Source organism: Herpailurus yagouaroundi, unplaced genomic scaffold (genome assembly GCF_014898765.1).
Source record: "Herpailurus yagouaroundi ecotype Mexico unplaced genomic scaffold, PumYag 387, whole genome shotgun sequence".
Classification (NCBI taxonomy): Eukaryota; Metazoa; Chordata; class Mammalia; order Carnivora; family Felidae; genus Herpailurus; species Herpailurus yagouaroundi.
Genome location: NW_024412604.1, coordinates 1,794,787 through 1,818,155, shown reverse-complemented (window position 1 = coordinate 1,818,155; position 23,369 = coordinate 1,794,787).

Here is a 23,369-nt window from a genome sequence, read left to right as displayed (position 1 = left end):
GATGGGATAGGTTCACCTAAAATTTTAAGGCTGCCTGTTTAAAGAACATTTTCTGGGAGATTAGGATGTATTTTGGATTAAAGTAGCTTAACTATCTCTTATAATGAGCATTCATAGTACAAATGACAAAAGATTGTTCTTGAAAAATAAAGCATTTTAAGATGCATGGCTTTAAACAGCATTTTAAAATGCAAGGCTTTAAACAGCACCCTCTGCTCTCTTCCCAGAGGGTTTCAAATGGTTCTGCCATCGAGCCCACGGCCTGCTCCTTCCTGCACAAAAATGGTCATGCTCCAGAGAAGCCCTCAGAAAAAAAGCCAAAATGAAAATCAGCCAGTTTTAAATACCTGGGCTTTCAATAGGGTGTCATTGACTCATAAGGCTTACATAGACTCTTTCAATTATTTAAAGGTCTCCAGGAAGTTATTCAACAGAAGAGCCAAAGACAGTGTGCAAAACTGATCAAATACACATGTAACTGAGTGGACAGTGGAGTCACTTAAGCAAACAATCTGGCCGTATCTTTTCCTGTATTTTTATTTTAAGAATGCAATTTATAGATTTCCAGGAAAAACTATCCAGTGTCTGACTAATATGCCTCTTGGCTAGTTTGCCATCATTCCAGGAGCCATTTTCGTCTAAATTCAAGTCATTATCTGTGGCAAGACACTTATGCAAAAATTTAGCACAGATGTTAACTGAAGCCAATATTCTGAAATCTTGACAACGCCTATCAGACCTTGGGGTCAGCCTCAGCCACAACGTGCAGTAGTGTAAATGGAAAGAATACATTCTGGACAGGATTCTCCAAGAGCCCCTCACATGAAAATGTGTCCCTGCTCCACACAGAAAAGCAGGCTGGATGGACACGCAGTGTGTGTTTGGTGTGTATTTACAATGGGAGGGAATGAGGAAAGTGGACAGAAACAGACCTCTGACCCCAATGCGTGAGGGCAGAGCGATCCCAGCACCCAGATGGCTCCCCAGCTGGGCCCGGCGGCCACAGCACAGAGACCTGTCAGCCGAGGAGCTGGGACAGCTCAGGCTACTGAGGTTAGGAGGACTGGGCTGAGCATTTTGGGGACCAAAGTGTAATTGTCACTTATTACGAGTAATAATAATAATTATCATTATAACTCTTACTTCTTGTGCACTTATATATGTGCCAGGCACAGTATTCCTCATCTGACATAATACTCTCGAGCTTCACGACTGCATGAGATGACGGTGTATTATTATTATCCTTATTTTATGAAGAAAACGGACTAACGGTTAAGCAACTTGCTCAAATGGCATGGCATTAATAAGTTGCAGAAATAGGATTTGTCTGCAGAAGGACCTTTCCTTTATACAGCTTATTTGAGGTAAAGAAGAAACCTGGGAAATCTTTGTACAGATGGCATTAACTCAGATTTGTAAAAGTATAAAAAAGTAAAGGCAAGGGCCATTAATCAAATGAGCCAGATGCCGCCCCCCCCCCCCCCGCCCCGGCCTAAATCTCTCCCCAGGGTGGTTAGATGCTTATTGGGACTTTCAGGCCCCTAGGGCTCCAGTTAACCTGACACGCTAACCCCTCATTTAACAGGAAGCCAGATTCCAAGTCACGGCCCAGAACACAAATACCAACACTGAACAAAGTAAAGAGAAGTGAATGGCAGTGCTGTGACGGAGACCTTGAATTCTATTCTGAAGAAAACTGGAGACATTGTTAAAGGTCCACAGCCGCACAATCTGTGTGAATGCACGATCAAAACTGGAGACATTGTTAAAGGTCCACAGCCGCACAATCTGTGTGAATGCACGATCGTCTGCCCGAGCAATCTTCAGGCACAACTTGGGGAAGGCAAGGAGAGGGGAAGAAGCGGCACCGGAGCAGTGGGAAGGAAAGGAAGGACCATCACAACATAGCACCTGCTGGCCTTCTAGCTCGGGGGGCTGACGGTCCTACCTAATTCACAGCCGATTTGTACGGCACTCACGTACAGAGTGGTACACTTTTTGATGTTCCTCATGATTACCTGTACAAGTTATTTTAACCTTGACATGGGGCAGATTTGGGTTTGAACCCTAGATTTAATCGCACTACTTGTATGATAAAAACAAGCAGAGACGTCACCTTTGCAGGACATTGTGAGAACTCGGACAACACATGCAAAGCACCAGCATTTAGTGATTCTTCAACACAAATTACTTTCCTTCAAGGAAATTTCTTCAGGAGGCAGAGAAAAGTGTGATAACCTAAAACATTTTCTGTCTAGTTAAAAATGTTATCAGATGTTGGCACTTAAAGGTGCCGGCACCAGTTATTTGTCAAATGTAACTTTGTAGACTCTTTCCTTTTCCAATGCCTGGGAAACAGTTTTGGCACCACTCAGAGCATAGACTGACAAGGGGGATTATCTACTTATTTAAAGGTATATTTTACTCCACAAGTAAGGTAATAAACTTTTTGTGGATAGGGGCTTTGTCCACGTAATTACCTAAATAGTGCCAGATAAGTAATAGAAAATTGTCCACACAATAAAGGCGAATCAATAGGAGAGTTGGAAAAAAATTTTAGGAAACTTCCAAACAATTTAGGGTAAAGTAAGCCTTGTCCTCTCTCTTTGTAAACGGACTCAGAGTGGAAACAGGAGTCTAAGAAAAATAAATTGGGATTAAAAAATTGCTGATTTAGAAGATCTCTAAGATGGGCTTAACGTTCTCAAAGAGAAAGAGCAGGAGGACCGGACACCCAGCCACTGGGGATCTTAAAGGGAAATTCTCCAGACAACCCCCAGAAGCATTTACTCCTTGGAGCATCCTTGGGATGTGGGAAACAAAGGCAAATGAAAAATTCCCTTACTGCCTGCAGCCCATTGACAAGTCCTTGAAACAGGCAGAGTGACCTCCCTCTAGGAGCTCGGCTGCCTCGATGATGGTGACACTTTGCTCAGGCCAAAAGGCAACCTTAGCTTAACATTATGTCAACACCCCCCCACCCCAGCATCCTGTAAGTCCACTTTAACATATAAATATTCCTTTGGAAATTTCCTTTATCTCTACCCGCTTCCCCATATATGTTGGCAATCATCCTCCAAGCTTATGGCCCCCCGACATACATCTGAAGGTCTCATGACTGAACTTTTACTAAACAGTAATAAATGACCTTTTCCTAACAACAGCTAGCCCCTCAAGGTCCTGGAAACCTTGCTTCCAAAATTCCTTAGAGACTCTCGCTGTCCCTAACCCCCTCCCAAACTGAAGGTTTATAATCAGTCACCCATCATAACCTCACAGCAGCTTTCTGCCCATGGGTCCTGCCCCTGTGCTTTTAATAAAATCACCTTGTTGCACCAAAGACGTCTCAAGAATTCTTTCTCGGCCGTCAGCTCCGGACCCCCACCACCACTCAACTGCATCACTTAGACTCAGACCATCAGGACAAGACTTTAGTAAAACCACTGTCAGGCTCTTCTTTGTGTACTTCTTTATCCCTTTGGCCATATTTTTCCCTCTTTACTGGTTTACTAAGGGCTGGTGGCCATCCTAACTTTTTAATTTGCCTCTTCCAGACTATTGCTTTTGCAGTGAATTTTAAGTATGGTATAGAGATATGTCAAACTGATGTTACCAATAGTGACACAATAAAAAAAAATGAAAAAAAAAATGTCCCCGCATTGAGAGAGAGGGATAACAATTTTCTTGAGATTGTTTAAAACAAACAACCCACAAAAGGCACAAGGCCCAAAATGGTGTCATTTAGACCAAGTTCTCACATCAGTGCTCTATACATAATCTAATTGCAGTTTCAACCTCCCCCAGAAATATAGTCTTAGCTGGTCGGTCAAGAATTTTTCAGTCCCTGCCAGTGAGTCTGCACCGGAGTCCTTTCAGGGCCCCCAAGGAAAGATGAGGTCATCTCCATGATAGGGCACTTTGCTTCTCCCCCGCCCCGGAAAGCTGCCTCACATAAAATAATCCTTTTCTTTTGCTGATGACTTTCTTGTCCCCACACTGGGCTGTAACGACCTTCTGTTTAGTCCCACTCCTCTGGCGCCTCTCCACCTGCTAGGCAGGGGCTGCCCAATTCATGAATGGGTTAATGAAGCCAGTTAGACCGTCAGATTTACTTGGTTGAGTTTTGTGATTTAACAGGATGTGACAGCGATTGTTTATCATGAACCCTTAAGACAAATCTACCTCCAGCCCCAGTAGCGCTGATCATGTCTCTATTGCAGCACTCAGCGTCTTTTTTCTGTGTAGGTACCAGGCTCTTTGATGCTGATCCAGGACCAGGACAACTGTTTTATCAGTCTTTTAGTTAGACCAGGTGTACAACTCTCCAGTACCCTCTGGGGGTTATGTCTTCTTGTAAAGAGTCCGAAGGGATAGAAACCCTTCCCACATTGGTGGGACAGATTTCTGAGGGTAACAATCCCATCCCCAGGTGCTGCTCAACTCAAGTGATCCTTGGAAATTTCTCCCTCGATTTGGTCAATATAGAAAATAGTAAACAAACCAGTTAAACTTCCTTTGCCCAAAGAGCTATGAATTAGCATAATCCTTGATTTTTCCATTGCTAACCAAAAAGAGTCTGTGCCATTGCTGACACTTCATTTTGTACCTAGATTAACATCGCAGGGGAGGTAGAACAATTTCTGTTAAGAACTGTTAAGGAAGACTCAGGGAGTTGCTGGGTCTTGTTTTGATGGTCAGACCTGGAAAAGTCTAAATTGTGCCATGAGAGTGCCTTCCACTCTCTTCTTGTAATACCTTGTTACACTTGTATATCGCATAGCTTGACGTGTTTATTCAGAGTCTTAAATCTACACAGCCACTGTCCTAACACATGTTTTGACAAATGATTTGAAGACAAAAACAGGACAAATTCGTGCTGATCGACAAGTAAATTAAAATCTGACCCACAAGTAAAACCTTCTCTTCAAGAAGGATCAACGATAATGGAGATTGTCCAGACCAACCCTGATGGTCTCTCCTTGTGCTTGGGCTGAGAAGACTAGAAGGGGAGGGGGAGAATATATCAAACTTCCACACTCCTAGGAAAAGTCTGGCTGTTCTAGAGCCAGGGTAACAAATCAATATCGGAAGTGGTTTTCAACCTGGTTAATCAATCAATGACAACTTGCTTCTGTGAACGTGTCTCTGGAACCAGTCAGTCAGCTGGAGCCTCAGACTCTGAAAGGAAGCCAATCTGAGGCTGACTCACTCAACTGACCCTTCTGCTAGGACGGACTCCACCCACTCCTGCCTCTGTAATGGACACAATCCATCCTTCTAAAGGTGACAGCAACCTTTGTAACAACACTAAACCAAAATAAGCTCCTGCCCGCGATCCTGAGTTATCAGTCAGCTGTGTTCACTGGGAGTATCTCTCACCAGTTAACCATTCCTGCATCTAAGAAATCAATATACTCAGCTTTTTTGACTCCAAGATACTGAGTGCTGGTCTCATTCCTTTAATGGTGATAAATAATTGACATTTAATTCAGAAACAGACAAAATTAATATGCACTCATGAAATGAATGTATTAAAGCAACTCAACCTAATCTTTCTCTACCATGCTTTGACTTCTACTGACCCTGGTGCCAAGCCTCCTTCCCCTTTTCCTTCATCTGACTAAGTCGCACCTGTAGGGTGACCGAGTCGACCCTCCACACGTCCTCATAGGTGTGCACTTAACCATATGCACGACTGACCTGACTGTATCTTATTCTGGTCCACGAGTTCCTTCTGGGCATAGAGTTTGTCTTTCATTTCTAGATCCTCAGCACCCAGGCCAGGGTCTGACATATTATATGCCCAAAAAGTATTTGTTGAATCAAATTACGGTATGATAAGAAAATGCAATATCTCTCCATTGGAAATTATTAGTCTCTCTGATACCAATGTTACTCAGTTGAATTTTACCTGTTATTTAGAAAGACTTACCTTCCCTGTTTGTTTCTCCCTTCAATTCTGAAAGGCCAGATCTTGCTCATTTTCATTCATCTAGTTCCTAAGAACTGTTTTCATTCATAAGTCTCTTGATGATGCTTCTTCCCCATTAACCCAGGCCTTGCTACTTGCTGTCTCCTTCTCACCACTTCCCTCACTGTACTAATTTTGAATTTCTAGACCATATCTTCTTTCCTTACTATGTGTGCTTCCCATCCCTTTACATCTTTCTTAGCTCAATGGCATGTTTTGTAATATTAATTTAAGCAAATTTTATTTTGGTAAGAACACTTAACATGAGATCTATCCTTTTAACACATTTTTCAATGTACAATACAGTATTACTGACTCTCGATACGATGTTGTACAGTAGCTCTCTTGCTACCATATTCATCTTGCTTAACTGAAAATTTATGCCCACTGATTAATAACCTCCATTTCCACCTCCCCCAGTCCCTGGCAACACCATTCCACTCTCTGCTTCTGTGAATTTTACTATTTTACTGACCTCAGAAAAGTGAAATCTTTCTGTGACTGGCTTATTTCCCTTAGCATAATATCCTCAAGGTTCATCCATGTTTTTGCATATTACAGAATTTCCTTTTTTTTTTAAGGCTGAATAGTATTCCATTATATGTACATGCTACATTTTATCCGTTCGTCTCTCAATGAATACTTAGGTTGTTTCCATATCTTGGCTATTGTGAATAGTGTTTCAATGAATATTAGAGTGCTAGTATCTTTTTGATATTCTAATTTCAAATATTTGGATAAATACTCAGATGTGGGATTGATGGATCATATAGTCTTTCTATTAAAATTTTTTTTAAAAATATTTATTTATTTTTGAGAGAGAGAGTCAGAATGTGAGTGGGGAGGGGCAGAGAGAGAGGGAGACCCGGAATCCAAAGCAGGTTCCAGGCTCTGAGCTGTCAGTACAGAGCCTGACACGGGGCTCAGACACCCAACCAACTGAGCCACCCAGGCACCCGGATATTTCTATTATTAATTTTTTGAGGAAAAAACTTTCCTTTAATATTTTCCATAGTGGCCACACACTTGCCCTCTTAATAACAGCATTCCAGCGTTCCAATTACTTCATATCCTTGCCAACACTTATCCACATGCAAGAAATTGAAATTAAACCCTTATCTTACACCATACACAAAAGCCAACTCAAAATCAATTAAAGACGTAAATATAAGATGTCAAACTATAAAATTCCTGGAAAGATACTTAGGAGAAAAGCTTTGTGACACTGGTTTTACAGCGATTTCATGGGTATGATACCAAAAGCACAGGCAACAAAAACAAAAACAAACAAATGGGACTACATCAAGCTAAAAGTTTCTGTACAACAAAGATAATAAGAGTAAAAAGGCATCCTGTGGAATGGGAGAAAATATTAGCAAACCATGTATCTGATAATGGGTTTATAGTTTTAACTTTTGTACATATTGCAAATATTACTATATCAGGCTCAGATGGCAGTAAACAAAATTTAAATACTACAAAGGTAACAAAAACCACATTATATTCTTATCCAAACCCAATAGGTCCCACTATAAAGCCAATTCTTAAATTCTCATACTAAGTCAGAAGAAAGAAAGCATAGATAATAAAAATCTACATTTTACCCAAGCCATAATTTAGCTACTGCCTTGGCAAACCACGTATAAAAGTTATTAAGTCAGAGGGCAAAAGTAGCTAATTTGATTTTCAGCTCCTTTCCTTTCTCTGGCTCACCATCTGGCTTACACATCAACAGTGTAGTGACTAAATCACAGGTAATGGAAAGAAATAGAGATCTCACTTGCTTCAGTCTCTAAAGAGTGAGAATTTGTTAAAAGACCCAGTTAGAACTTTAACTTCAAATATTCAACCATTCTGGGGGCACCTGGGTGGCTCAGTTGGTTAAGCATCTGACTCTTAATGTCAGCTCAGGTCATAATCCTAGGGTCATGGGATAAAGTCACATGTCAGGCTCCACACTGAGCATGAAATCTGCTTAAGATTCTCTCTCTCTCTCTCGCTCTCGCTCTCGCTCTCGCTCTCTCTCTCTTCCCCCTTCCCTCCCTCTGCCCCTCTCCTACTCAGTCCCTCTCTCTTTCTCTCTCTCTTAAAAAAAAGAAAAGAAAAGAAAAAATTCAATCATTCTGTTTCTCAGCTTGGATTTTGTGAGAAGTGCTATAGATCCTATTCATTCAGGACTTACATACGAGATGTCATGATCCTGGCTAGAGCATACGAGTTTATGATTTATCTCATTCTTCCAGTTATGGAAAAACATCACAGAACTTATATGCTTACACAGTGGTAAACCAGATTTCCTAGGTCAGCCCCTGTGGAGAGTCTCTCGCTTATGATTTTTGGCAGGAGATAAAGAACTACTGAAACCTGAAAGCCCTAACCTTGAAGGCAGAGAGTTGCAAGGCCAGCAGCATCCAATACATAACTCGTTGGAAAACCCTCAGCTGACTCAAGGCACAGACAGAACCAGGTACTTCCCTAAGGGCTTCTGTTGACCACTGACCACGGCTACTGAAGCAGTCTTAGTTGAATGACAGGACCAAAGTCAGTAACCCTGCTGTAAGGAAGGAACAGCACAGTGGCCAAAAGTAAGGCTCTCTTGTCAGACGACTGGTTCTGATTCTGCTCCGCCATTTAATAACTAAGTTTGAATAGGGTACTTACCCTGAGACCTTGTTCTTTCCCATTTCCCATTTTACAAGATCGTAACACAAACATTTCATACAAAGGAACTGTGTCTAAAAAAACGAATCACAGCAATAATTTTTCCATTTCTTGGGGCGATGTAGTAGTAGATCATGGCAGGTTAATGACCCTAATGCAACTAGTAAAACAGGAGTACATTGAAAACAATCACATTTTTAGAGATGTTAGAGAGGTGTGGAAACAATAAAGACTGGATGAACTAAAACGCCAGAGAGGAAAGAGCCCTTTCTGGGCCATTTTCTACACCTGGGGCACGTGTTAATTCTGGACTGAGGCAAAGAACTGGATTGGACACAGAGAGACTGTAGTGAGAGAAAGAGAAACCGGGGTGGGGGCTGGGGGCAGCTGTGCGGGCTGTGTGACAAACCGAAAACCAGAGGATCTGCAAAGAGGAACTTCCCACACATGGCCATTTCTTTACTCAGAAACGCTGAGTTATTAAGGCAATCTGGGATTCTGAGCCAAATACTTGTAACGGTCAGAGGGAAATCTCTTAGAGCTGTGTGGTATGTAGAAGACCAAATCTGACTGAAGTGAGGTTCCCTGGCACAAGCCAGAGGTCTCCCTTTTGAGATGTTGTCAGGTTTTGAAGCTGTTCAGGAAGGAAAAAAAAATTAGCAAAGCTCAAAAAAATCTGAAGGGAAGAGCTGAATCTCCATAGTCTTTCAGGAGAGAGGATACAGAGATCCATGCAGCTCTCAGTCCAAAACCTGGAAGGACCATGACCAGGGAACAGGGACAAACAACAGGTGAACTAAGTATTACTAAGGCTGCGACCCAGCCCTGGCCTTGCTCAACCCCTGATCACACTGAGGTGACTAGTCCCTTGTTCTGTTTTGCCAATGAGGGCAGACTCTTTCTTGGGGGAGGACAGGATTGGGAACCTCTTTGGTTCTTTTCCATTGTTCAGCATACAATGAATAATTACCAGACATGTGAGTAGGCAGGGAACTAGGACTGATAAAAGAAGAAAAAACAAACAAACAAACATAATAGAGGCAGATTCACGAATTATCCAAATACTGGAATTAGCAGACCAACAAAATAACTGTTTAAGAAGATAAAAAAGAGGAAAAGATCTTTGACAAAGAGGATGAAAAAATTGGAGAAATGCACCAAAGAACTGGAATCTATGAAAAAGAATAAGGTGGACATTCTGGAAACACACAGACAAACAAACAAACAAAAATCATAACTGAAAATAAGAATTCATAGGATAGTTAGCAGCAGCCTAAATACAGAAGACAGGGTAGTGAATCTGAAGATGGTTCAAAGAAAGCTATTCAATCTGAAGTATTGGAAGAAAAAAGTAGGAAAGGAGAATCCAGATAAGATCATAAGGGACACAGGGCCCACATCTAAAGGTCTAACATACAGCTAACTGGAGTCTTACAAAAGGAGAGAAGGGAGAGAATAAAATAGAAGCAATATTCAACAAGATAAGGGCCAAAGATTTCCCCCAAACTGATGAAAACATTAATCTATAAATTCCAAAAGCTCAGTGAACCCCAAACAGAATGGGGGGAAAAAAAAAGACATCACACTCAGGCAGACATCAATGAAATCACTGGAAACAAAAATGAAGAGAAAATCTTAAAGGAAGCCAGACAGAAAGCATACATTACCGTCAAAGGAACCACAATAAGACTATTGGCTTTTTAAACAGACACCATGAAAGCCAGATGCAACGGGCTGACATATTTAAAGTGCGAAAAGAAAATCTGCCAGCCGAGAATTCTCTAACCAGCGAAAGATTTGCTTCAAAAATGAAGACAAAGTAAAGCCATTTGCAGACGATCAAAAGCCAAGAGAATTCATTACCAGCAGACCTGCACTACCGGAAATATTAAAGACAATTCTTTAGACTAAAGATAATTGCTCTTTATTGGAAGGTTGGAAGGAAGCCTGTAATGTAAGGAAGGAATGAAGAGAGCACTGGAGATAGCAATTTTGTGGATAGCTATCAAAGGTTGCTTAAACAACAACAGCAGCAGAAACAATAACCACAAAATAAGGGTATGTAAAGTGTATGACAACAAAAGTACAATGAGTAGAGGGGATGAAGTTAAACTATTGCTAGGTTCTTATAGAAGCAGTAAAAGGATTAATGGAAGGGCAGACTCCAATGTCCAGAATGCATATTGAAATCCCTGGGCCACTACTGAAAAATTACATGAGTGTATAATTTTATTTTATTAAAAAAATTTTTTTTAATGTTTTTATTTATTTATGAGACAGAGAGAGACACAGCATGAGCAGGGGAGGAGCAGAGAGAGAGGGAGACACAGAATCCGAAGTAGACTCCAGGCTCTGAGCTGTCAGCACAGAGCCCAATGCTGTGCTCCAACCCACGGACTGTGAGATCATGCCCTGAGCTGAAGTCGGACGCTCAACCAACTGAGCCACCCAGGCGCCCCTAATGAATGTATAATTTTAAAAGACAGAATAAAAATAATCAATCCAAAAGGAGGCAGGAAAAGAGGAATAATGAAACAAAGAAAGCACAGGACATATAAAAACAAGTTGCAAGATGGTTAAATTAAATCCAACTACATTACTAATTATGTGAAATGTACATGGTCTAAAAGACATATTTATAAGAGGTAATACACCTTATAGTTTTGCCTTTCAGATTTAGGTCTTGTTCAATCTAGAATATACATAATTTTTGTGAATAGTAGATACTGTTGTAATTTCATTTTTTCCCCATACATATACCTAATTATCCTAGCACCATTTATCAACCTTTCTCTGATGATCTTCAATACTGTGTCTGTGATGTCAAGTTCCTAGGGTTTTTTTCCTGTTCCATTGGAATATTTGCCTATCCTTATGCAAATGTTACATTGCTCTAAATATTACAGCTTTATAATATGTATTAATATTTGATACAAGATGCCATCCCACTTCTTTTTTTTTTTTAATTTTGTGCATGTGTGTTTATTTCTGAAAGAGAGACAGACAAGGGCAGAGAGAGAGGGAGACACAGAATCCGAAGCAGGCTCTAGCTCTGAGCTGCCAGCACAGAGCCCAACACGGGGCTCGAACTCATGGAGAGTGAGATCATGACCTGAGCCAAAGTCAGATGTTTAACCGACTGAGTCCCCCAGGTACCCCACCACTTTATTCTTCTTAAAGATAGCTATTATTATCCTTTATACTTTAATGTTTTAGAATCAGCCTGTCAAGTTGAAAAAAACAGTTCAAAGTTTGAGGCTGCTCTATATTCTGGGAAAAACTGACATATTTATAAGATTGAGCCCTTCTGTTCGTATCATGTTTTTTTCCACATATTGGAGTGTTCTTCAATGTCTTCAGTAAAGTCTTAGAATTTTCTCCAAAGAGGACTTGTACTGCTTTTGTTAGGTTTATTCCTGAACACTTGTATTTTTATACTATTGTAAATAATATATTTTCCTATTCAATTTTGATTTTCCTAATGGCTAATAATGTTGAAAATTTTATCATCTGTGTATTTGCCATCTTCATATCCTCTTTGGGTAAATTGTCTGTTCATGTATTTTGCTCATTTTCTTGTTGTTGCTGAGGGTTGTTTTTATTGTTATGGTTGTTGCTGAGTTTTGAGAATTCTTTATAAATTCTGGACAAAAGTTCTTTTGTCAGATATATGATTTACAAATATTTTCTCCCAGTCTACAGTGTGCCTTCATTTTCTCAACAGTGTCTTTCACAGAGCAAAACTTTTAAATTGTGATAAAGTCTAATATATCAATATTTTCTTTCATAGATTGAGGTTTTGGTGCCATATGTAAGAACTCTGTGTATCTCAAGGTCATGAAGATTTTCTTCTCTATTACCCTGGAAGTTTTAAATTCTTGTGTTTTACATTTATATATATGATCTATTTTCAGTTCATTTTTGGGTAAGTTCTGAGGTTTAGACTGAAATTCTTTTTTTTTTTTTCTCTTCCTTATGACCAGTTGTTCCAATTGTCTTGATTGTATAGGATTTTAATTTATAGAGGGGACTGGGTGATGACATAGAGAGGTCAGTGACATTGAAATAAGAATTTATTAGTTACGATTCCTGAGAGAAAGGGGCATGTCATGCCACAAAGATGGGAAAAGAACCAGGGTCAGTCAGGAAGCAGAAGGGAAGGGCATGGATACAAACTTTTGTTTTTTTACTCTATGGCAGGAAGTTGTTAGGTAGAGATAGCCACTATTTGGCAGGAAGAGAAACACAGATGTTAGAAATTGTGGTTGGAGATTTGTAATATCATTTTCAAGCATCCACAAAAGCCAGAATGCAGGAGAGATGTAACCTTGGGCAGTTAGTTTGGCTCTGTGACCAATGGATGCCAAATCTTCAAAGACAGAATCTATAAAAGTTCATTAGAACACCAATGCTGTTTGTTGAAAGACTATTCTTTCTTAATTGAATTTCTTTTGCATCTTTGTCAAAAACCTATTGACCATACTTGTGTGGACCTAATTTGGGGGCTCTATATTCTGTTCCATAGATGTATATGTATCTATCTATCTATCTTTGTGCCAATGCCACACTGTCTTGATTATTTTAGCATTATCGAAAATCTTATAGTCAGTGTGATTCTTCTAACTTTATTCTTTTTCAAAATTGTTTTAGCTATCCTAGTTTCTTTGTCTACCCATATAAATTTTAGATCAGACTGTCTATAGCTGCAAAATAATTCCTGGCATTTTGACTAGAATCGCATTAAGTTTCTAGATCAATTTGGGGATAACTGACATTTTTACTAGTTTGAGTCTTCCAATCCTCTTTGATTTCATCAGCATTTGCTTTGTAATTTTAGCATATAGCTCCTGTACATGTTTTGTTACATTTATACATCAATATTTCATTTTCTTTGGAGCAACTGTAAATAGTCTTTTTAATTTTGGTTTTGTACTTTGCTAATGTATAGAAATAAGATTGACACTAAACTCATTAATTCTAAGAATTTAAAAAATAGATCCCTTGAGATTTTCTACATAGATGATTTTATGCAGATGTTATTTGAAAACGGGGAATTTTATTTCTTCTTTTTCTTTTGCCTTTTATTTCTTTTTCTTTCCTCATTGCATTTAGACTTTCAGTATGATGTTGAACAGTGACAGTGGACATCCTTGTCTTATGTATGAACTTAGGGGAAAAGCATTTAATTTTCCCATTTAGAATAATGTTAACTGTAACTTTTTTGTAGGTTGCCTTTATCAGGTTTCTCTGAGAAGCTGAGTAAGTTCCCCTTCTCTCCCTAGTTTGCTGAGAGCTTCTTTTTATTTTTTAACTGTTTTTTTAAATGTTTATTTTTGAGGGAGAGAGAGTGCAAGCAGGGTAGGGGCAGAGAGAGAGGGAGACACAGAATCCGAAGCAGGCTCCAGGCTCTGAGCCATCAGCACAGAGCCCAGCGTGGGGATCGAACTCGCAGACTGCGAGATCATGACCTGAGCTGAAGTCACACACTTAACCAACTCAGCCACCCAGGTGCCCCTGCTGAGAGTTTCTAACCATGAATCGTTGTTATATTTTTTTCAAATGATTTTTCTGCATCCGTTGACATGATTGTGTGGTTTCTTCTATAGATTTCATATGGTAGATTACATTGATTAATTTCTGAATACTGAACTGACCGTGCATTTCCAGGATAAAACTCATTTTTGGTTATGGTATGTTTTTATATATATGGTATGTTTTTATATATATAAACTTGATAATATTTTCTTGAGGATTTTTGTGTCTATGTTCATGAGAAATATTGGTCTGTAGTTTTCTTTTTCTGTATAATCTTTGGTTTCATATCAGGTAAAGCTGTCTCATAAAATGAGTTGTTGAGTGTTTCCTCCTCCTATCTGTTCTGAAAGAGGTTGCAGAATTGGTGTTATTTCATTCTTAAGTGTTCAGTTAAATTTACCAGTGAAAACTTGTAAGCCTGGCAATTTATTTTTTGGAATGTTATAAACTAAGAATTCAATGCATTTAATAGTTTAGGGTTACTGATTTCATCTTGAGTGGCTTTATGTAGTTTGGGGTTTTCAAGAAATTTGTCCATTTAAGTTGTTGAGTATATGTGTCTAGAGTTGTTTGTAACGCTGCTCTCTTATCCTTTTAATGTCTGTGGAGACTGTAGTGATATGCCCTTTCTCATTTCTGATACTGGTAGTTTGTCCCTTAATTTTCTTTTTATTTGTCACTCTTGCTAGAAGTTTATTCATTTTATTGATCTTTTCAAAGAAACAGCTTTGGTTTCATTGATTGTCTCTATTTTTTTTTTTAAGCTTTCAGTTTCTTCTTTCATTGTTTTCTTCTCTTATTTCCTTTCTTTTTGATTTGGATTTCTGTTGCTCTTCTTTTTCTAGTTTCCTAAGGCCAGCACTTAGAGATTTGAGACTTTTCTTCTTTTTTAAGCACTTACGCACTCAATGCTATAAATTAACTTTTAAGCACTACTTCTGCTGCACTCCATAATTTTAATTAAAAAAATATTTTTGAGAGAGAGCACAGACAGGGGAGAGGGGCAGAGGGAGAGAGACAGAGAGAGAGAGAGAGAGAGAGAGAGAGAGAGAGGGAGAAAGAGAGACTCTTAAGCAGATTCCATGCTCAGCACAGAGCCCAATGCAGGGCTCGATCCCATAACCCCTGGGATCATGACCTGAACTGAAATTAAGAGTCAGACATTCAACTGACTGAGCCACCCAGTTGCCCCAATAATTTTTGATATATTGTGTTTTCATTTCCATTCAGCTCAACATGTTTTCTCATTTCTTTGAAGACTTCTTCTTTGAATCATAGATTATTTAGAAGTGTATAGCTCAATTTCCAAGTGTTTGGAGACTCTCCTGTTATCCTTATGTTGTTGACTTCTAGTTTAATTTCACCATGGTCAGAGACGATACTTTGTAGGATTTCACTTCTTTTAAATTTGTTAAGGTTTAATGATTCAAGATATGTTCTATTTTGGTGAATATTCCATGTGCACTTAATGTTCCATGTGTTCTTTTTGGATGAAATGGTCAATAAATGTCAATTAGATCCAGTTGGGTTGATGGGGGCATTGAGTTCTTCTATATTCTTTATGATTTTCTGTTTACTGGTTCTAGCTGAGAGAGGAGTGTTGAAATCTTCAACTGTAATTGTAGATTTGCCTATTTCACATTTCAGTTCTGTCAGTTTTTCCCTCATGTATTTGGAAGTTCTATTATTAGGTGCATACATATTTACTATTGTTATATCTTCTGGTAATCATTTTATCATTATGTGATGTTCTTCTTTATCCCTGGTAATCTTCTTTGCACTGAAGTTTACTTTGACATTAATATAGCCACTCCAGACTTTGCTTCATTAGTGTTTGCATCATATATATTTTTCATCCTTTTACTCTTAAATTATCTACATCATTATGGTTGTAGTGGATTTCTTGTAGACAGCATATTGTTAGATCATTCTATTTTTAATCCATCCTGACAATTTATGTCATTTGATTGGTGTCACTAGACCATTTGCATTTTACTAAGTATTTTTATAGCTGGAATAAGGTCTACTATTTTATTGCTTGTGTTCTGTTTATTCCTTCTGCTCTTTGTTGCTCCTCTTTTTTTCCTTGTCTACTCTTGGATTACTTGAACAGTTTTTCATTTTCCATCTTAATATATTATTGTGATTTGACTGTATCTCTGACTATAGTTCTTACAGTGATTGGTTTGGATATTTAAAAATTACTTAACATTTCATAGTCTACATAGAATTAATATTGTGTCATTGTAATTAGAATGTAGAAGATTTACCACCTTATAAGTCCTGTTACCCTTCCCTCTTTATACTATATAAATATATCTCATGTATTATATTTAAATGCCTTGAAAACTCAATCAGAAAATGTAGTTTTTTACTTTCAATCACTAAAGATATTCTAAAGAACTCAAAAGGAAAAGAATTTTCTATTATATTTACCCAGATATTTACCATTTCTATTGGTCTTATTTCATTCTCGATGTTTCCAGTTTCCTTCTGTCATCATTTCCCTCTGAAAAACTTCCTTTAGCAATTCTTTTAGAGTAAATCTACTCCCATAAATTTCAGCTTTCCTTGAAAGTATTTCATTTCCACTTCTGAAAGATATTTTCATGAGATATAGAATTCTATGTTGACAGTTCTTTTAACACTTTAAAAATGTTTTTCCACTGCCTTCTTGCTCCCATGGTGTTTGGTGAGAAATCACCATCTTTTCTTGTACTTCCCAGATAGGCATATATCTTCTTATGTAAAATGTCTATTCAAATCTTTTGCCCTTTTTTTTTTTTTTTTTTTTTTTTTTAAGTAGGCTTCACGCCCAGTGTGGAGCCCAATGCAGGGCTTGAACTCACAACCCTGAAATCAAGACCTGAGCTGAGATCAAGAGTTAGACACTTAACTTACTGAACCACCCAGGTGCCCCTAATTCTTTTGCTGATCTTAAACAGGATTATTTTCTTATAATTGAGTTGCAAAAATTATTTACAAGCTACTTGTATTTTGAATGCAAATCTGTGTCAGATGCATGATTTGCAAATATTTTCTCCCAGTCTCTGGCTTGTCTTTTCCTTTTTCTTAATGTTGCCTCTTGAAGAGCAAAATTTTTAAAATTTTGATGAAGTCCAATTCAACCCTTTTCCTCTTATGGATCATGCTTTTAGTTTCATATTTTTGCCTAATCCAAAGTCATCACATTTTCACCTGTTTTCTTAAGTCTGGAATCCATATTGAGTTGTTTGTGGTTTATTCCCCCCCCCCTTTTTTAAAAATTTGCTATGGTGTGAGGTAATGGGCTAAGCTCATTAGGTTGCATATAGATCTAACTGTCTTGGCATCCTCGTTGAAAAGTTCATCATTCCTCACTGATTTACCTTGATACTTTTGTCAAGGATCAATTGACTATAAATACAAAAATTTATTACTAGACTCTCATTTCTGTTCTATTGATTTAGCTGCCTGTCCTTGGGCCAATACCACTATATCTTAATTATTATAGCTCTGTAGTAGGCTTTTGAAGTGAGTTAAGTTCTCAAGCTTTCTTCTTTTTTTAGAATTCTTTTGGCTATTCTACATCACTTATATTTTCACATAATTTTAGAATTAGCTTGTCAATTTTTAAAAACAATCCTTGTTATTTACAATAGCCAAATTATGGAAGCAGCCCTAGTGTCCATTGATACACGAATGGATAAAGAAGATGTGGTAAACACATGCAATGGACAATTATTCAGCCATAAAAAGGGAAATCTTGCCAGCTGTAACAACATAATGGACCTAGAGAGTAAATGTTAAACAAAATAAGTCAGTCAGAGAAAGACAAATACCATATAATTTCATTCATTTGTGGAATTTAAGAAACAAAACAAATGAACATAGAAAAAAAAAAAAAGAGAGACAAACCCCAAAACAGACTCTATATTAATAGAGAACAAACAGATGGTTACCAGAGGGGAAGTGGGTGGGGGGATGGGTGAAATAGGTGAAGGGGATTAAGAGTACACTCATCTTGATGAGCACCAAGTAATATATAGAATTGGGGAAATTTACATTGTACATTTGAAACTAATATAACACCGTATATTAACTATACTGGAATAAAAATAAAAATTAAAATTAAAAAAGATTTAAGACAAAAAAATGAAAAACAATGCTAGGATATCACAGGGATTGTACTGAATATACAGCTCAACTTGGGGAAAATTGCTATCTTAACAATATGGATTCTTCGGATACATAATCAAGAATATATCTCTACTTATTTAGATCTTTAACTCTCAGGAGAGCTTTATAGTTTTCTGCATAGGATTCTCACAATTTGGGGGTTAAATTTATTCATACATATCTTTTTCTTTTTCATACTATTGGAAATGGAATTATTGCCTCAATTTCATTTTTGGAATGTTCATTGCTAGCACATAGAAATACAATTAGTTTTTGTATACTGATTTCATATCTTGTGACCTCTTTACCCTGCAGCCTTGGCTAAAATTATTAGCTCTAGTAGTCTTTCTTTTCTTTCTTTCTTTTTACATTTTTTTTTTTTTTGGTAGCTTTTTTAGGATTTTTTTCCTCCCCCCCCCCCCCCTTAGGATTTTCTACACACAATAATATATAATCTGTGAATAAGGATTTTTAATTCTTCCTTTCTAATCTGTATACCCTTAACTTCTTTTTCTTGCCTTATTGTATGGGTTGGAACCTCTGGCTCAATGTCAAATAGGAGTAGCAAGAAAACATCTTTCCCTGTTTTTAAGTAGAAAGATCACCTAAGCTGTAGGATTTTCATAGACACCTTTTAGCAAGCTGAGGAATTCTCTTCTATTCCTAATTTGTTGAGAATTTTATCAAGAATGGGGGTTGAATTTTGTCAAATGCTTTTTCTACATCTATTGAGGTGATTGTATCCTTTATTAATATGGGGTATTACACTGAATTTTGGATATTGAACTAAACTTGCATTCTTGTATTCCTGGGATAAATCCCATTTGGCTATGGGATTTATAATCATTTTTTATGCTGCTGGATTCAGTCTGCTCATTGTTTCTTAAGGATTTTTTATGGCATATAATCATTTTTTATGTTGTTAGATTAAATTTTCTAATTGTTTCTCAAAGATTTTTGAATCTATAGTCATGAGGGATATTGATTTCATTCAATTCAAAATATTTTATTTTCTGTGATTTTTTTTTTTTTACCTAAAGGTTATTTAGAAGTATGCTGTTTAATTTCCATATATTTGAGGATTTCCTTTTTCTGTCTTTGATTTATAATTTAATTATAAATTAATTTTATATGTACTTTGAATAATTTCAATTAAAAAAAAATCTGTTGAGACTTGTTTTTATGACCTGGCATATGATTAAACCTGCAGAATGTTCCATGTACACTTAAAAAGAATGTGTATTTTGCTATTGTTATATGCAAGCACTGTAAATGTCAGGGAAGTTAAGTTGGTTGATAGTGCTGTTCAAGTCTTTAAAATTTTGCTGATTTTCTGTCTGGTTCTTCAATTATTGATGGGATATAAATCTCCAATGGTGATTTTCTATTTCTCATGTTAGTTTTTGCCTCATATACTTTAAGGCTCTGTTTTTGGGTGTGGTACATCTATAGTTGATATATATTCCTATTGTATTGACCATTTTATTACAAAATTTCTCTTTGTAGTTCTTTTCTGACAGTCAATTTTGTATGATAATGATATATTGCCTTCAATTCTCTTAAAGTTAGTTTGCATGGTATGTATTTTTCTATAATAGTAAAACTTTCAACTTATTATGTATTTGAATATAAAGTATCTTTTATAGATACCATACTTGATTCAGTCTGAAATCTCTGCCTTTTGATAGATGTGTTTGGTCTATTCCCATTTAATGTAATTTTTTTATATAGTTGGATTTACAGCTGCCATCTTGCTATTTGTTTTCGGTCTCATATCTTTTTTGTTCCTTTGTTCCTCCTTCACTGTCTTCTTTTGTGTTTATCATTTTCTAAGTGTACCATTTTAATTCTTTTGATTTTTAAACTATTTGAATCTTTTCTTAGTTTCTCTAGAAATTCCAATATGTGTGTTACTTTATCACAATCTACTTCAGGTTAATACTGCCTTAAATATAGCAACTTTGTTCCAATATATCTCTATTTCCTCTCCCTCTAATTCTAATATTGTTATATGTACCAAATCTACATATGTAATAAATCTAACAGTATAGTCCCGTAATTATTGCTTTATTTGCTCTTATTTCATGAAAATAATTGAGATGAAAAAGAGAAATATGTATCAAGTCTTTTATGTTTACCTACATTTTAATCACTTCCAGGGCTTTTCATTTATTCCTGTGGATTAGAGTTACTCTGGTATATTTCTTTTTAATCTGAATTATTTTAGTATTTCTTTGGTATTCCTTTAGTATTTCTTGTAAGTCTGCTAGCCTCAAATTATCTCTGTATTTATCTGAGAGTGTCTTTGCTACATTTTCATTTTAAAACAATAGTTTTGCTGGACATAGAAGATAGGCCCAGAAGCATTCTTGGTTGAGTATTTTTCCTTGTAACACTTTGAATATATTATTCCAGTGCCTTCTCGCCTCCACTGTTTCTTTTTGCTTTTCTTCAAATTTTTATTTAAATTCTAGTCAGTTAACATACAGTGCAATATTGATTTCAGGAGTAGAATTCAGTGGTTCATCACTTACATGCAATACCCAGTGCTCATTCCAGCAAGTGCCCTCCTTAATGCCCATCATCCGTCTAGTCCATTGCCCACCCACCTCCCTCCGTCACCCTCAGTTTGTTCTCTATCACTAAGAGTCTCTTATGGTTTGTTTCCCTCTCTCCCTCAGCCCATATGTTCATCTGTTTTGTTTCTTAAATCCCACATATGAGTGACATCGTTTGGTATTTGTCTTTCTCTATTTCCCTTAGCAATAATACTCTCTAGCTCCATCCATGTCATTGCAAATGACAATATTTCATTCTTTTTGATGGCTGAGTAATATTCCATTATATACATATCACATTATATATAATATTCCATTACACACACACACACACCACATCTTCTTTATCCATTTATCAGTTGATGGACATTTGGGCTCTCTCCATAGTTTGGTTATTGTTGGTAATGCTGCTATAAACATCGGGGGAGCATGTACCACTTTGAATCTGTATTTTGTATCCTTTGGGTAAATACCTAGTGGTGCAATTGCTGGACTGTAGGGTCGTTCTATTTTGAGGAACCTCCATACTGTTTTCCAGAGTGGCTGCACCAGTTTGCTTTCCCACCAACTGTTCAAGAGGGTTCCCCTTCTTTGCATCCTCGCCAACACCTGTTGCTTCTTTTGTTGTTACTTTTAGCCATTCTGACAGGTGTGAGGTGGTATCTCATTGTGGTTTTGATTTGTATTTCCTTGATGATAAGTGAGCATCTTTTCATGTGTCTGTTAGCCATCTGGATGTCTTCTTTGGATAAGTGTCTATTCATGTCTTCTGCCCATTTATTATTTGTTTTTTTTGGGTGTTGAGTTTGGTAAGTTCTTTATAGATTTTGGATACTAACCCTTTATCAGGTATGTCATTTGCAAATATCTTCTCCCATTTTGTAGCCTGCCTTTTAGTTTTGTTGATTGTTTCTTTTGCTGTGCAGAAGCTTTTTGTCTTGATGAAGTCCCAATAGTTGATTTTTGCTTTTGTTTCCCTTCCCTTATGTCTAGTAAGAAATTGTTCTGGCAGAGACAAAGCGGTTGCTGCCTGTGTTATTCTCTAGGATTTTGATGATTTCCTCTCTCACATTTAGGTCTTTCATCCATTTTGAATTTAGTTTTGTGTATGTGTAAGAAAGTGGTCCAATCTCATTCTTCTGTATGTCATTGTCCAGTTTTCCCAACACCATTTACTGAAGAGCTGCCTCCCCTGCTTCTGATAAGTCACCTATTGAGCATATTATTGTCGTATATTGTGTGTCATTTTTTTCCTTGCTTGTAATAATTTTTTGTCTATGATTTTTTTCAATGATGTGTCTATGATGCGTTTAGGTGAGGATCTCTGTGAATTGATCTTGGAGTTTGATGAACCTCTTGGGTAGAAGAAAAATCATTAAAAATTATTTTTGTTCATTCTTTGAACATATATTTAATAGCTACTTTGGGGGCACCTGGGTGGCTCAGTTGGTTGAGCATCCTACCCTTGATTTTGGCTCAGGTCATGATCCCAGGGTCATGGGATTGAGCCCAATGTCGGGCTCTGTATTGACAGTGGAGCCTGCTTGAGATTCTCTGTCTCCCTCTGTCTCTCTCCCCCACTTCTGCTCTCTAAAAAACACTTTTTATTTTTTTTTTTTGTTTTTTTTAATTTTTTTTTATATTTGCTTATTTTTGAGAGACAGAGTGAGACAAAGTGAGACTGGGGGAGGGGCAGAGAGAGAGAGGGAGACACAGGATTGGAAACAGGCTCCAGGCTCTGAGCTGTCAGCACAGAGCCCGACGCAGGGCTCGAACCCACAGACTGTGAGATCATGACCTGAGCCGAAGTCGGATGCTCAACCGACTGAGCCACCCAGGCACCCCTAAAAAACACTTTTTAAAAAGCTATTTTGAAGCCTATGCCTGCTAAATCCAACATCAGGAGCCACCCAGAGACAGATTTTATTGAATGCTCCCATGCCCCTGCCCAGCATGGGTTACACTTCCCTGTTTATTTTTCTTTGTATGTGCTGTAAATCTTTGCTGGTAACTAGACATTTAAAATAATATATTGTAGCAATTTTTAATTTTATTTCCACCCCTAGGGTATTTTTGTTGTTGTTGTTGCTGTTGTTTGTTTTTAAGTAATTTGCTCAGATTGAATATGCCTCCCCTGTGGTTTGTTTCTGTCTCTGCTTCATTTTTTAAAATTCTCTCTCTCTCTCTCTTCAGCATAGGGGTTACTCTTATTTCTTCATGGCTTAGGTCTCCTGAATGACCAACTGTAGTCAAACACTAGTAAGGCTTCCAGCCTCGCTGGGTGGGTCTATGTGTAGGTTGGGAGCACATTCAAAGCTCAGGTAGTTTTCGAGTCTACCATGACTTTAACCTTCTGCCTGGCTTTCTCAGATCTCTGTACATGTGCTCAGCCTCCCAGTCACCCAGGAATGTGTGAAGAACTTGTATCCTCTTCTGGGCTGCATGTCTGTATAGCTTCCCTAGTCTCTAGGGATGTGTGGAGCATT